This window comes from Eschrichtius robustus, chromosome 6 (genome assembly GCF_028021215.1).
Source record: "Eschrichtius robustus isolate mEscRob2 chromosome 6, mEscRob2.pri, whole genome shotgun sequence".
NCBI lineage: Eukaryota > Metazoa > Chordata > Mammalia > Artiodactyla > Eschrichtiidae > Eschrichtius > Eschrichtius robustus.
The window spans coordinates 116,799,328-116,814,210 of NC_090829.1; the positions used below are offsets into that span (position 1 = coordinate 116,799,328).

General features: G+C 36.5%; 1 pseudogene; it reads right to left on the minus strand.

Moving 5' to 3' along the window:
• Positions 1-1,682: 1,682 nt before the first annotated feature.
• Positions 1,683-2,856, minus strand: LOC137766005 (serine/arginine-rich splicing factor 6-like; annotated as a pseudogene).
• Positions 2,857-14,883: the final 12,027 nt, after the last annotated feature.

Here is a 14,883-nt window from a genome sequence, read left to right on the forward strand (position 1 = left end):
TATCAAAAGCATTAAAGAAAATAAGGTCTTGGAAGAAGCATCAACCTTTTGGGGCACTATGTCCCTAAGATTAGGCTCTAAGATTTCATAACAGGAAGCCCAGAAATTATTAGAACAAGTCTTTTTACATGAGCAAACACTCTCAGTTACAGTGTCATTTTGGCATCTAGATCTTTGACTCAACCTTTTTCACGTAGTCTCAATTTTACTAGGCTTGCCTTCTGGATTATCTGAACCTACAAACCAACTCCAGATTATGATGCTTTCTAGGCACACCTGCAGCACAATGAGTGGTACCCACCACACCCTAACACTACCCAGCCCTTAACACCTTATATAGAGTGACAGCTCCCAGGGAGATGTTAAAGCTGAGCCGTATAACCTACATCTTGATTTCAGACTAAGATTAATGAGTGCTTTTAATGAAATTACCTTATTTAAAGAATCTGGAGAAAGAGATATATATATAAGGTAATTCATTTCTCGAACTGCAACCTCAACTAACTAGGCTTAACGGATGTATGGACTAATTGGTAACCCAGTAACTCCTACAAATTTGCAGTATTATAAAATTTGGTTTCCACAGTATTCATTACCCTTCATGAAGAAGTACAAAAGTTGACGGTTAACCCGTTTACATTTTTTCCAAGCCAACCACACGAAGTTTTACAAGGATGATCTAACCAATTATCACAGAACCCCACTAACTAAAGGGGACTGATTGTTAGGTGGAATTTTACTTTAATCAGTAACTGATTTATCAAGCGATCTGTTTTAAGTGTCTGTTAAGGATCTTTCAGTAGAAAATGCAATATTTGCTTTTCCATTTTGAATAACACACCAAACTTCTGATCAAACAAAGGTTACTTCCATTTTTACATAACAAACATTAAAGACCACGGAACCTTATTCTAACAAAACACCAATTACAACGACCACTTCCAGAAAGTGGGATTACAAGGCTAGATAAGATCCCAAGTAATAAGAACTATTTTTTGAAGAGTTCAATCAATTTAAGTTTGAAAAAGTTTTCATTATTTTAAAAATCTATTAATTTAGGCAAAATTGTATAACAGATCGACTATAAAATCTTTTATTTTTAACTTAACCTGTTTAAGGGGCCAATAAGACTTTGCCAAATTTGAATAGCAGGACAAAATAATGTTATCCAAATTGAATAATTTATTGCTGGTCTGAGACTTGCCTTGTTTTACACTTAAGTAGAATTTACATTATTTCCACAGATAGCAGATAATCAATATTTAAAGGAATTTAAGAGTGACCTATTCAATAAGGCAGTCATCTTGGTAGCAAACTTTTATTGAAATCTTACATAACTCAAGCTTTATAAAAAGCCAACATAATTGGAAATTGGGTTCTCCCTCTAAAGCCCTAAGTGTTCAAAGCTTGAAAAGGTTAACTTAAAATTAAGCAAACAAATATAACAATGACAGAAACCCCTGCAGCGGATCCTGCTGAAATACTTAAAACAAAACAAAACAAAACAAAAACCTAAATGAGCTTAATCTTTACAGAAGTTATTTTAGCTCAAAAGCTATAAAATCAAAGTTATCTTAATGCTACAAAGGGAGAGGATCTTTGACTTCATGCCATTTCTTCAGAACCTCACTTTTTTCATCAAATTTGGCTACAAATCCAAGTTTTGTATGCCCCTTTTTCCCGGAGATTCTTCTTGCGGAAGAGGCCAAGTACAAACGTGGAAGAGTAACTGCCTAAGCAAGTAGGAAAGTGTTCCGTAATAGTGTGCAAAGAATGTAGAGTTCTGGGTTAATCTCTGGAACTCGATCTGGATCGTGAAATTGACTTTGAATGAGATCTAGAACGGGATCTTGTAGCTCTTTTTGGTGGAGGGGATACAGAACGGGCCTTTGAGGGTGGAGCAGGTAGGGGTGAATTGGAACGAGACTGGCTCCTTTATCTAGATTTTGACTTTATATCACCTTTCCCATTTTCTTTGGGGGAACGAGATGGAGAACGAGACCTGCTTCGAGATTTCTCATATTCATCCTTCGATCTGCTCCGAAAGCGCGAACGGGAGCCTCTATCAGACTTAGGTTTAGATTTGCTTTTTGATCTAGATTTCCTGCCTTTTGAACGAGAACGGGATCGACCTTTGCTCCGAGACCTGGATCGGGAGCGACTTTTTGAGATACTTCGAGATCTACTGCGGCTGCTCCTACGACTCCTACTTCGTCACCTTCTTCTAGACCGTGACCTTGATCTGCTTCCAGAATAAGACCGCCTGTGGCTTGTTCGTGGTTTATCTTCAATTAGTCTAATACTTCTCCCATTGATTTCCGTACCGCCCAGCTTATCCAAAGCATGCTTCGTGTCCAAGTAGGAGCGAAACTCACTGACGCCTTCATTTGTGCGTTCTTTGTGAGCATCTGCATAGGTTACTTCACCTGCTCGTCTCTTGAAATCCTTTAAATCTCGCCAACTGCAACGACTAGAAAGGTGTTCTACAATAAGCCTGAATTCTGCGCCTGCAGGTGGTCCAGATTCGCCTCTGCCAGAGGTTCTCTGACTGCCGTATCCGCCTCCACCACTGCGGCTTCCGTAGCTGTAGCCGTCACGCTCGCGGCGCAGGCCCTGGGCCTGCTCCACGATCACGTGCTCCACGATCACGTGCTCCGCGATCACGCGCTCGCCGCAGAGCTCCCTGCCGTTCAGCCCGTACACGGCGTCGCTGTCGTCGCGGGAGCCCTCGAACTCCACGAAGCCGTACCCCTTTTTAAGGTCTATTTCGAGAAGGCAGCCATAGCCACTGAAAAAGCGCTGGATGTCCTTCTCCCGGATGTTGTAGCTCAGGCGTCCTAGGTGGACGCGCGGCATGTCCGTGGCGGGCGAGGGGCCCGAGGGCTGGCTGTCGAATGGCGGACCGCAGAGACAGAAGCCGCGGGGCGGGGGCGGGGACGGCGAGAGCCCGGACAGGCACCTCCCACCGCAGCGGCGGCCGGGTCCAGCCGCACGATCAGCTTTGTGTATTTCTGACTTTTCCCTTTCTTCGTTGCCTTGTGGCTCTCAGCACCGCACACCGTCGGTCAATTTAAAACCTGTACGTGAATCTGAGAGGAAACTGGACATAAATGAATAATCAAGAAACTGCACGTGTTCCTTTGGAGACATTTTAGTTTTTCTGCAAGTGACAGTTGGAATTGTGTTCATTGCAAAAGAGAAGGGAATGCATGTTTGACGGAGAGGAGTTACCTGTTCACTTGTTAACTTTTCGTAGAGTTCAACCATATTAAGGAAAAAACTTATTTCTTACTCACTGTATTCCTAACACATAACATAGTATCTGACACAGAATAGGTACGTAATAACTATTTTTAGCGGTTTTTAAGTAAAGGAGCAAAGAAAAGCTTAGGTTTTATGTGAAAAGATATACAAGAGAGATCAAAAACGATGTGTGCATATTTGGTTAGATAAGCTTAAAATCCCCAATATCCAGCTTTGTTTAGAAAAAAAAAAAAAGAAGTAGTCCAGGTTTTGTTTGTTTGTTTTTGGTGATTGGAAACAAAGGTAATATATTTAGGAGTGAAATAATAAACACACCAATTTCTTAAAGTCAAAATAGCCCCAAGAATATGGAAACAAATCAAGTGGACTTAAAGCATCATTTTTTCCTTTTCATCTGAACACTTTGCTGAATTGCAGAGAAACACAATGTCACAGAGGGGGAAGGTCGGAAGGTATGAAGAAACCAAATTTTAAACTGAGTTAAAAGAACTATAATTAGCCACAAATTAAGGAAAACTACTGACCTGAACACCCCAGATTAGAAATAGTTGACATCAAAGGATGTAGATCATCTAGTAAGAGTGTTTATTTTCAAACAGAAGGTCAGGGAGAGAGGAATAGCACAAGGCAAGAGCAATTTTGAAATAAGGTAGAAATGAACAACCATGAGAAGAGAGAGAAAAGGTCGAATTTAGGTGCTTTCATCCGTATCACTGTCTTAGGAAAAAAATGCAAAATAATAACACCACCTCTGACTTGTGTGTGTGTCTGAGACTGAGGGCTGATCTGTGCTGTCATTAGTCAGCTGTTGCTATGGAAAACCACTGAGGAAAAAAAAAAGGAAGGTTAATAGTGCGTCCCAATATCCATCTATCTGCCCCCTGGGTTTTCTCGGTAATAAGCAAAAACGAATTTTAAAATATTCCCTTCGTGAAGGAGAATAGAGTCCATATGTCAATCTGATGGTAAAGAAACTGAGTTGGAGGTAAGATTTCAAGGAAAATTGACACTCAGAAGAACTTTATGGAGGGTTACAGAAAAAGAAAAAAGACTTAAAAGAATAAAATGACTTTCCAAAGGCATCAACAAAAATCATCTATGATTTTTCAATAACAGAGATTAAAAGGCCAATGATAGCATCTCTTCAACAGTGTATTTATTTAATATCTTAATTTCTAACATTGTACAAATAACATTTTCCAAATGAATATTTGTTGGGATAATGAGGAACATCTTGACACACTAATGAAACGCAATTACTAGGCAAAATTTTCTGCAGACCCAGCTGAATGAAGAACGATTCTTAGCTGCTCTGTGAATTTTACCAGTTTATTCTCAGTCTGGGATTGCATCTTATGCAAAGCTGAAGGTTGAGGAGGAGAGGAGAGGTTCAGGTGAGCCCAAGGCTACAGGGGGGAGTCTTAACTGTGACTGAGTGCCTGTAAAACTTGGCCCCAACCTGATCAAACTTCTAGACGTAACTCCCAGTTTATAGAAAATACAGGAAATAGAGAAACATGTTAGATGATACCATGAAGATGGAATGATCAGACTCTAGAGTGTGGGGAATAACAGGACAGAGGACATAATTTTGTCAACAAATAAATTGAAATTAAAAGAAAAAGAGAGAAAAGAAAACTAATAAACTAAAAGAGACTGTGACATACCAAAAAAATGCAATGAGAAAACCGTCTTAGATACTAATTCAAATAAATCAATTCTAATAAAACATTTATGAGACATCTGGTGAAATTTGAACACTAAGTATTTGATTACCTTAAGACATGATTGTTAATATTTTTAGGAATGTTAATGATATTATGCTTCAAAAAGTTTTTACATTTTTAAGGATGGAATGATATGATGTCTGGGAATTGTTTCAACATTACCTGAGGTGGAGCTAAAGTGGGTAGGATTACAGATGAAATAATATTGGCGCAGTTTGATAGCTGTTTAAGCTGGGTAATGGGAACATGGAGTTTATTACCCTAACCTCTCTCTTTTTTTTTTTTTTTTTTTTTTTTTACATTTTTCAAATTAAAAAAAATGAAAAACTCAGAGCTATAAAGATGAAATTAAATAACAAAGCAATTCACTCCATGACATAAAATTATATTAAAATACTTGATCCATTTTTAATTTTTCTAGCTTTCCCATTTTAAATTATGCAAAATAACTTGACCATTTGTTACTTCATTTTAAGGAAGGCAAAGTTTGAGAATGGAAAGCTGGAGAGTTGTGCAATCAGAGTTCAAAGAGAAGTTAAAATCATGGAGTTTGCCTTCCCACCATCTGTTTTAAATTTCTATTAATATAAAAGTCATATTTCTTATCATGGCTTAGAAGGAATTCTGATCTACCTCTAGTTACTGCACAAATTGCCAGAAAAATTGATCTTCCCTGATCATCCTTTCTAACTCCTTTGTCAGGCTTTATTTTTCCTCCTAGCACTTATCCCTAAATTAAATTATGTGTGTGTATTTCTGTTCATTGGTTTCCTTATTCTCTCTCTAGAATGTAACATTCGTGATGACAGTATTTTGCTTTGTTCATGACTGTAACCCTAGCATTTAGAACAAGGGTTAGCCCGTATTAGGCACTGAATAATTACTTGCTGAAAATGAATTCTGAAATCGAAACACGTGTATTTATGACAGAGTTACCTGGGCTTTGTTAGAATTATTTCTGTGATAGGGAGCTCACAACTTCATGGAGCGTGCATTCCATTGCTGGACAGCAGCCATTGTTGGAAAGTGCTGCCTCCTATATTAGGCTGAATGTTTCTTCTACTTTTCACTCATTGCTCTTAATTCTTCCTTCAGGTGCTATATGAACATTGCTACCATCTGTATTGAATAAGGATGAGCTCCTTTCCTCAATGAACGTTTGGCCAAAGGTGTCCTCTTGCTTGGAGTGCATACTAGTGTTTATTTGGGACCCATAAACGGTTATCATCCAATGTCAAGCTGCCATTCTGGAGTGCTGCCAGAACCAGGTCTGGTGTCCATTGAATCTCTTTCTCTCTCTCTCTCTCTCTCTCTGGCTCCACTGCATCAAGGGTGGGTAAAATTTTTCTGCAAACCCTTGAAACAGAAGGGGTATGACTGAATCTCATTTCCCAGAGAGTAGAGGTCTCCACCCTTGAAAGTCAGATGTTTAACAGAAGGAGCCCTAAGATGACACCACTTTGGCCCAACTTCTTTTTTTTTTGAGAAAAGCTACCCTTACTACAAAGGCAACTTCCCTTCTAAGGATAAAACGGTGACTTTCTGATACCAATCTCATTAGGGACAGAAATAAAACAAAACAAAAACCCGGTTCACCATATGGACTTCGTATATGACTTCAATATGGGCCTTAACAGAAAAACTATAGCTTGTTCATATGTACATCGCCTTATATCCACTCTGTAAAATAAAAGGGCCATTTGTCTCCATGGATGAAGAATCCAGACAGGACTTAAGGAGACTGGGATTAGAAATATGCCACTAACTTACTATGTTAGTAAAATCAGAGCAACGTAATAAACAGGAATTAGTAAAATCAGAGCAACGTAATAAACAGGAATTCCTAAAGAGGGTTCATATCAACAACACATTTTAGAAAAAAAATATTGACATGTTTGCTTTCTAATACATTGTCAGAATATTTGGAACTTTCCAGAATGTGTGGAGGAATGATATCTCATCAAGTTTTCTGAGTGGTGGAAGGATAGATTTGCTTTGCCAACTTGTTACGTAAGAAAAACATATGTCAACCCAAGGGTACTCTGAGTTTACTGCATTTGTACTAAAATAAATAGATGAATGATTATTTGAATATTTCTAAAGCATAGATATACATGTTTCACCTACCTAGCTGATGTTTCTAAAAAGAAATTTCCTAACAGTTTTTTTTATGAATAAAGCAGACAGATTTTCATTGCCACAAGAATGAGAAAGAAACAAAAAATAGAATTCTGAAGAGCTCCAAATTGTTTCAGGAAATGTATTCAATTTATTTTTTCATAATATTGATACTTCAAAATAGATACACAATCTCTATTTTACAAATAAGGAAACCTCAATTAAGAAATGCAACCTGCCAATGGTCTCATAAATAATTAATGGTAAATTTAGGTTTGAACCTATGTCTAATTAGTTCCATTATAATATGTTGCCACATTAGTGCATTTAGGGGATATTAAAGATGAGCATTTTAGGGATAATACATTCATGGTTTTAAGAGAATCCGAAGTAACTAAAATTAACAGTGACATATTTGTGTGTGAGCATATGTATCTTACTTTTATGAACTGAAATCCACACAGTAGTTTAAATCTGTAGGAACTTTAGCTCTCTACTATGACTAGGTAATAACACGACTTTTCTATTTCTGATGTCATCCTTCACTCTAGATAAGTGAAACACACATGTGCATGAAGAAAAAGACATCCCAGGGGGTGTTCATTATGCAACCTTTTGTAACTTGTTCTTTATGGAATGTTGTATGCTACTGAAGGATTGAAACATATATGTGGCCACAACTTTGAATTCCTATTAAGAAGAAAGATTAGAGAGGTCCTCTTCTAAAACGAAGAGGGCTCTGGAGAAGGATGGTAAAGTGACGTACTCTAGACACAGACTAGAATTCTGTTTCCTCCACATACTAGGTATGTGACATTGGTGAGTAAATACACTAAGTAACCATTTCTCAGTTTGTAAAATATGGATAATAATAGTGCATGTCTCATAGGGTAATTATAAGGATTACATAAATTGATGTAAGCAAAACACTGAAAATAGTGCCTGGCATGTATTAAACACTACTTAAATGTTAGTTGCTACTATTACTATTATGCTCTTTTACGGCTGGATGCAAAGAAGAGTTTATTCTAATAGAAGGAAGAGACTCTCTGTAAAGGGAACTTCTGTCTTCAAGTTTCTGCAAGTGTTAAATTTAACATATTCTGTCTCCAAACACTAGACTCTTCTTTGAAAATCATCAGGTAACACATTTATTTTATTAGTAATTTTTTATAAAATACTCAAAAAAGCTATCTCATAAGGCATCAAGAGTTATATGGCTAGGGTAATATTTTAAACTTAAAAAATTTAATTCAGTTTTATAAATAAACTCACACTGATTGTGTTATTTGTATTTAGATTTCCCAGACATCTAAAAAGTATTATCTTCACGGAACTTAAAACAGGATTCTGTTTCCATGAAATAATTCTCTCTTCTGATGTAAAACACTTAAGTCTACTTAATTTATGCACTTTACAGAATTTATATTTATGTTGATTTGTAATTATTTGCTAATTTATTAAATAGGAAATGTCATGTGAACATATAATCCAAGATTTAGTCCAAAGCAAAGAATCCACACTATTATTTTTTTTAATTAATATTTGCTTGACATCAAAGCCTCAAGTTGAAAATTCATATACTTTAAAGATGTTTGCAAACCTTAATATCATGACTTTTATTATAATGTTTCTGACTAATATTACCAAAAATTAAAATAGATATCCAATTCCTTACTTTTAGGTAATATTGTAAACTACCACCACGTTCAGTTTTACATCAATTCCTCATTCAATCATTCATTCACTCACTTGTTTATTAATCACTGATCAAACCTTCTCAAACAGCAAGGAGTGTTCCAAATTCTCAAGCTTTTTGTAGAACAGGTAACATTTCATGTTTAACTGTTTTCAGATAGCCAGTGCATTTTAATTTAGGGGTTTGTAAAGTAATATCATAAATACCATCTTATCTGATAAAATTAGGGTAAGAACATGTATAAAGTAATTATAAATTAAGAACATTTTATTAAATGCTCTAATGGAGTTTCAAAGTATGGCAGGAATAGTGATAGAAAAAATTACAATGAAGAGGACTGGGGAAGGCTTCATGAAGAAAAACTGCATTTGAGTTTACCTTTGAATGACTGGGACAGAGTTTTAGTTGCTAGAGAACAGAAGAAACAGCACAAATTAAGATTCAAAGGCAAGTAAGTACAAGCTGTATTGAAGAATGATGTAACACAGTGCAGCTGGCACATAGATGCCACTTGGGCACAGCACAATATGAGACTAGAATACTAGAAATAAGTCAGTCTGGGAAAGGGCGTGTGTGCCATGCTGTAGAATATAGAGTTTCCCTTCTGTAAGCAAGCGGAAGTCAGCAAAGGCTTTTGAACCATACAGAGACCCTTGGCAGAGCCTAGTTTTAGCAGGATGACAGCCATGGGGGTGAGGAATGGATGTGCTCACATGCAGGGGGGTCAGTATCGCTATGCAGTCTATTACCGTTCCTTTATCGGTGCTTTTCAAAAAGGAATTTCTGTTTCTGTGACTTACTATGATATATCCCCCACAAGTCACCTACACATGTATAAGTACATAAAGTGTAAATATTCACTTACATCCGTTGGGCAGAAAACAACTCTTTTTGATCTTTTATTGACGACATGTAATGGATTCTTAGGGTTGCTGTGACAAAATATCACAAATACGGTGGCTCAGACAACAGAAATTTATTCTCTCCCACTTCTGGAGGCTAGATGTACGAAATCAAGGTGGTAGCAGGGCCAATGCTTTTTCTGAAGGCTCCAGGGGAGGATTCTTCCTTGCCTTTTTCTACCTTATGGCGGTTGCTGGTAAACTTTGGCATTCCTTGGTTTGTAGATGCAACTCCAATCTCTGTCTCTGTCATCACATGGTGTTCTCCTTTCTGTCTGTTTCTTCTCCTCTTCTTATAAGGACACCAGCTATATTGGATATAGGGTCCATCCTACTCCAGCATGACCTCATCTTAACTTGATTACATCCTTAAAGACTATTTCCAAATAAGGTCACATTTACAGGCATCAGGGCTTAGAACTTAAACATATCCTTTTGCGTGACACAATTCAACTCATACCCCATATAGATAACATTTTAAAATGTGATATTCAGACACTTCTGTAGAGAAAAATGCTAAACTATCTCTAAGAGCCTGGCACAAGTTACATATTACTGAGAAGTGATTGGTAGGTGCTGTGGCCATGGAACCCCAGCACCTCGCTGAGGAAACAGCAGATGATTTTTGTCTGATTCTTCCGGAAAAATCTAACTCATATGTGCTGTATTTTGCTGAAAGATCAAGTCACCAGTTGTGTTTTATGTATTAATTGATTTAAATATCAGATTGCTTAAGGCAGTTAGTTATAATCTAGAAAAGGATCATTACTTTTATCAAAGTGAATTCTCGATTCTTTCATCATACTGTTTTTCAAATGATTCTTGTTTCCAATTTCCTCTTTCCCTACTTCTGAATCATCATTTATCCTGTTTCTCCATTTCTGCCCATTTTCCACATACAAAGATAAAGCTCCGTGTCCACTGCAAACATAAAAAAATATGTGTGGTTTCCCGTCTTCCAAGTTAATGAGGAAATGTGAAGCAATACTACTCCTACTGCCCTAAAATAAAGGCTACCATCAATAGCCATGTTAGGAGCTAAGCCTGCACTAACCAAACTGTTTCCACAATTTAAACAGTATTTTCTAAACTTACTGTTGAACATTTAGTGAAGGAAATAATCAGAAGTGATGATAAAGTATGCCTACCAAATTTCAATCTACCAGAACTGTCTCTTTCAACTGAGAGTGGATTGGTCTTATGGGTGTCATAGTTCTTCAGAATCATTAGGTGCTGGCCATTGCTTTCTGCCTCATAGTGTCTCCTCTCTCTCTCTCTCTCTCCCTCTCTCTCACATTCTAAGCTAATTCTTATTTATGTCTCTTATCAAGTCAAAATTTATTTTTCTGCCACAGAATAGTGCACTCCAACAAGTGCACAACTGTATAGCGAACATCGTAAATACTATAAAATATTGTTTTGCACATTGTTTAAAAGTGTTCTCAGTGGCCAAACGCTGTAAAGCAAAATGTTTGTGCTATGCATATTTCATTACTTACTGTTCTATCCATAATTTAAATCATTGTCATTTCTCAGATTAGCAGATAAAGAGAGAGAATGATATGAAAAAACAACTACTCTGTTTATGCATCATGGCAAATCATAATCATTCATTTTTTTTGCAAGAAACAGTAAATTTGAGCTTAACTCTGGTTATAGACATTAATGATTTTCATGACGTCTTTGAATACAAAAGAAGAAAGTAACAAAAACTCATTGTGTTAAGTGAATTATTTAAAAGCTAGAATTTTTAAGGAGACTGTTAACAGAGAATGTATTGAAATCAATCATCTATATTTCACTGGTGAAGTTTGCCAGTTTTCAATGGTTGGTTTAATTCATTTTGTTGTCCTTATTTAGAAGTCCTATATACCGTTCAAATAAAGATTTTGTTTTTCCCTGCACATAGAATCTGCTGTCTTGTTCCAATCATTACAATACTTCTATTTTGGAAATATATAAAGCATATCCCCAGTTTTTTCCTAAGGAAAATGTCAATTCTGGCCATTAGCTTTTATTTTATTTATACAGGTAGAGCACTTTTACATTTGTCATGGTAAATAAGTTTAAACCAACAAGCTTAAAATAGTCCTAATTCAGTAGTGCACAGGGAATTTAGACTTCAGTGGGGAAAAAAAGGTGCATCAGCACATATTGCCATAAATTTGTTCAGGTGGAACAGGATTGGGTGACATAATAGTCAAGCAGCAGGCATGATGTGACAGCTTATAGACAGACAATGAAATGGAACTTTGAAGAGAGGAGCAGCTGTATTATGCTGTATTCTTCAATTAAAGCTATTAAGGCAGAAGAAAATCATCTTCACTTCCACCTTCATGATTCTGGGCTGTCTCTCTGCATTGTCCTAATAAAGCCTGATGTACTATATATTTCACCATGACAAAACATAATTGATGTCATGAACATTTTAAAATTATCACTGTATAATATATGCTTTTGAGAAACACTGTATTATTATAAATGTTCAAACTCTTATCTTGAATTATATTGAAGATCATGACAGTATATTTTAAAAATGTTCTCAGTGGCAAATGAGTCATTTTGAAGACTACCTTTCTAATTAATTTCACAAGAGTTGAAGTTTCTTTTTAATCTCTTCCAGAAATTATAAAAATAATAGCTTCTCCCTTGGAGTTACGAAAGGTAAAAGCCACAATAAGTCAAGCAAACGTACATCACTCAGAAGTCATTTCTATCTTTATGAAAATTATAGTGTAAAAATGATGGGGGTAAATGTGATAGACACTTTCACCCCCCTGAGCATACATGTCTCTACATTACTCTCTTGTGCCCTGTCAACATAAAATATTAGAAAAATTATAGCCCTATGTTTAATTCAGAGATTTGAGCTTTTATAATTAAACATTTTCCATTCATTAAGAGGAATATTGCTTAGGATAAAGAAAAAAATATATATAGAGGCAATGAATTCTGGAAAGGCCTTGGTTCAAATTCTGGCCCTGTCACTTATCAGCTGAGTGATTTGAATTAAAATGAAAAGATTGTCAGTGTTAGACTTGGGGCTATTTTTCCACTACTGTCTCATGGGCCAAAAACAGTGCCTGGCACACAATGACACTTAATACTACCTGTTGAATAGAAGAATGACTGAATGAAAGCTCTTGGAAGAAATTTAGCATGGTATTTGTAAACTCCTTGGTATTACATCCTTTCTGACTTTGACTCCTCACAGCTCCTTCACTTTCCACAATAACAGGTTGGGATAATATAACCTACTGAAATTTATCCATATTGTAATATTTGGGTTCAATTATTACATGTAGCAGAGTCCTTCATTCCCTTTTAAAAAGACAAACTAGGAGTAACCATATTTTTCTAAAATGTAATGCAAAATAAACAATCCTTCACAAATTTTGAAAGAACTTGAAGAGAAATAGTTCACATGTATCTTTCCAAAATAAACTTATCTTTCAAATTGATAAGATCTAGTGTAAAATAAAAAAAACTAAATAATTCTGATACACAGAAGTAGAGCGAACAACTTACAAATAGGTGTGATAATAACTTTGTTTTATTATTCATTTCTAGCCTTGCAGATATTTTGCAGGATATCTGTTATGGGTCCCATGACAAATATGCTTCCCATTCCTCCCTATGGTGTCCAGCCAGGCCTGCTAGAGTTATGACACAGACTGGAAGCTGGTGTTTATAGAACAAGTCAGGGGATGATTCATAGCGCCTAAAAAACAGCATTTCTTTTAAGTAAAGCTATCCTGGACAGCTACCATTTTATTATAATATCATACTGTTTTTATTCTTTCCTTGTTCAAAATTTAAGAGAAAGATACCAGACAATTTTGAACTATGCAATCACCATATGAAAATGTCCAACTCCCAACTTTATCTTCCCAGAACTGACTTCAATAAAATAAAAATTACCTTTTGGTCCACAGGCTGCAGGATTGTAGTTTTTCTTGCTTCTGTTGTCTGCCCTCTGGTGGTTGAGGCTATCTAAGAGGCTTGATGGGAGGCTCTGGTGGTGGGTAGAGCTGACTGTTGCTGTGGCCAAAATTACCTTTTATCTCATAGATTTTTGAATCATGCACAGAGATTGCCAGATCTGTCACTCTCTCACACAAAACTAATGTGACTGCCTTTGTGAAGAACGTAGCTAACGTGGTCCCCCCATCTCCCTTGGCTGCCAAGGAATTTACACTTTACAGGAAAGCAGGGACCTCGGTGCTGACTTTGTTTTTGCAGGGCCCCTCCCCATATGGCCTAGGGTAATTAGACACTTCAGGCATCACCTCACAGCTGTCCTTATATAGCCATATAATTCTTTCCATCTTTTCCTGCAAAATTAACTATTTCTACTGTTTTCTCACTCTCTGGTTTTAAAAATAATTTTTTTCCTCAGTGTATTGGTGTTTGACTCTCTTTTCTGGATTAAAGGAAAACCAAACCCTGAGTCTGCAAACTTTTTGTCAGGTCTTGGAGTAGGTAAGTTTGTCTCTGTTCTTTGATAAGAGCATTGTGTCTCTGTTCTTTAGGAAGTCTGGTAATATGTCTTATTTATTTCTATATCAATACATACCTGGACTAGACTGGAATCGCTAGTAAGCAAGAGAGAATTCACAGTTGGCAAAACAAGGTGAAATTCTTTGTGTCTTCATTGTGGCTCCCAGGGGGGATTTTTGGAGATGACATTGATTTTAGGAAATTGTTTCTCTTATCAATGTAGTATGAAATATACTCTTTGAAATGGGTGTTGAATTGCACGTCTGTGTGCGCACAGATATATTTACTAACTCTAGACCCCTTCATTCAACATTCCATCTAATAGTTACACAAAAAGAAGATGGCTGCAGGAGGAATGATTCCCAGAGCTATTGTATGTATTTATTTAAAACTGGAGAAGACGTCTCAAAGAAGACTGATTGGGATGTTCAAAGCCTGAAGCTGCTGGCTTCTCCATAATGATTGTCTAGAATGAATAACTTAGGACTTGAGAAATGTACTGCTGAGATTCAAGGGATATATCTTTGTAAGTAAGAAGTGGAGTGTATTCTTCAGATGATGTAGGGGTAGAAAGTTGGACAATGAGATAGAAAAGGTAAGTTTAGGAAGGAAGTTGTCAATAAGAGGACTTCTATGAAGGATAGCTTTTATTTTTTCCTACTCCCATTTTCTT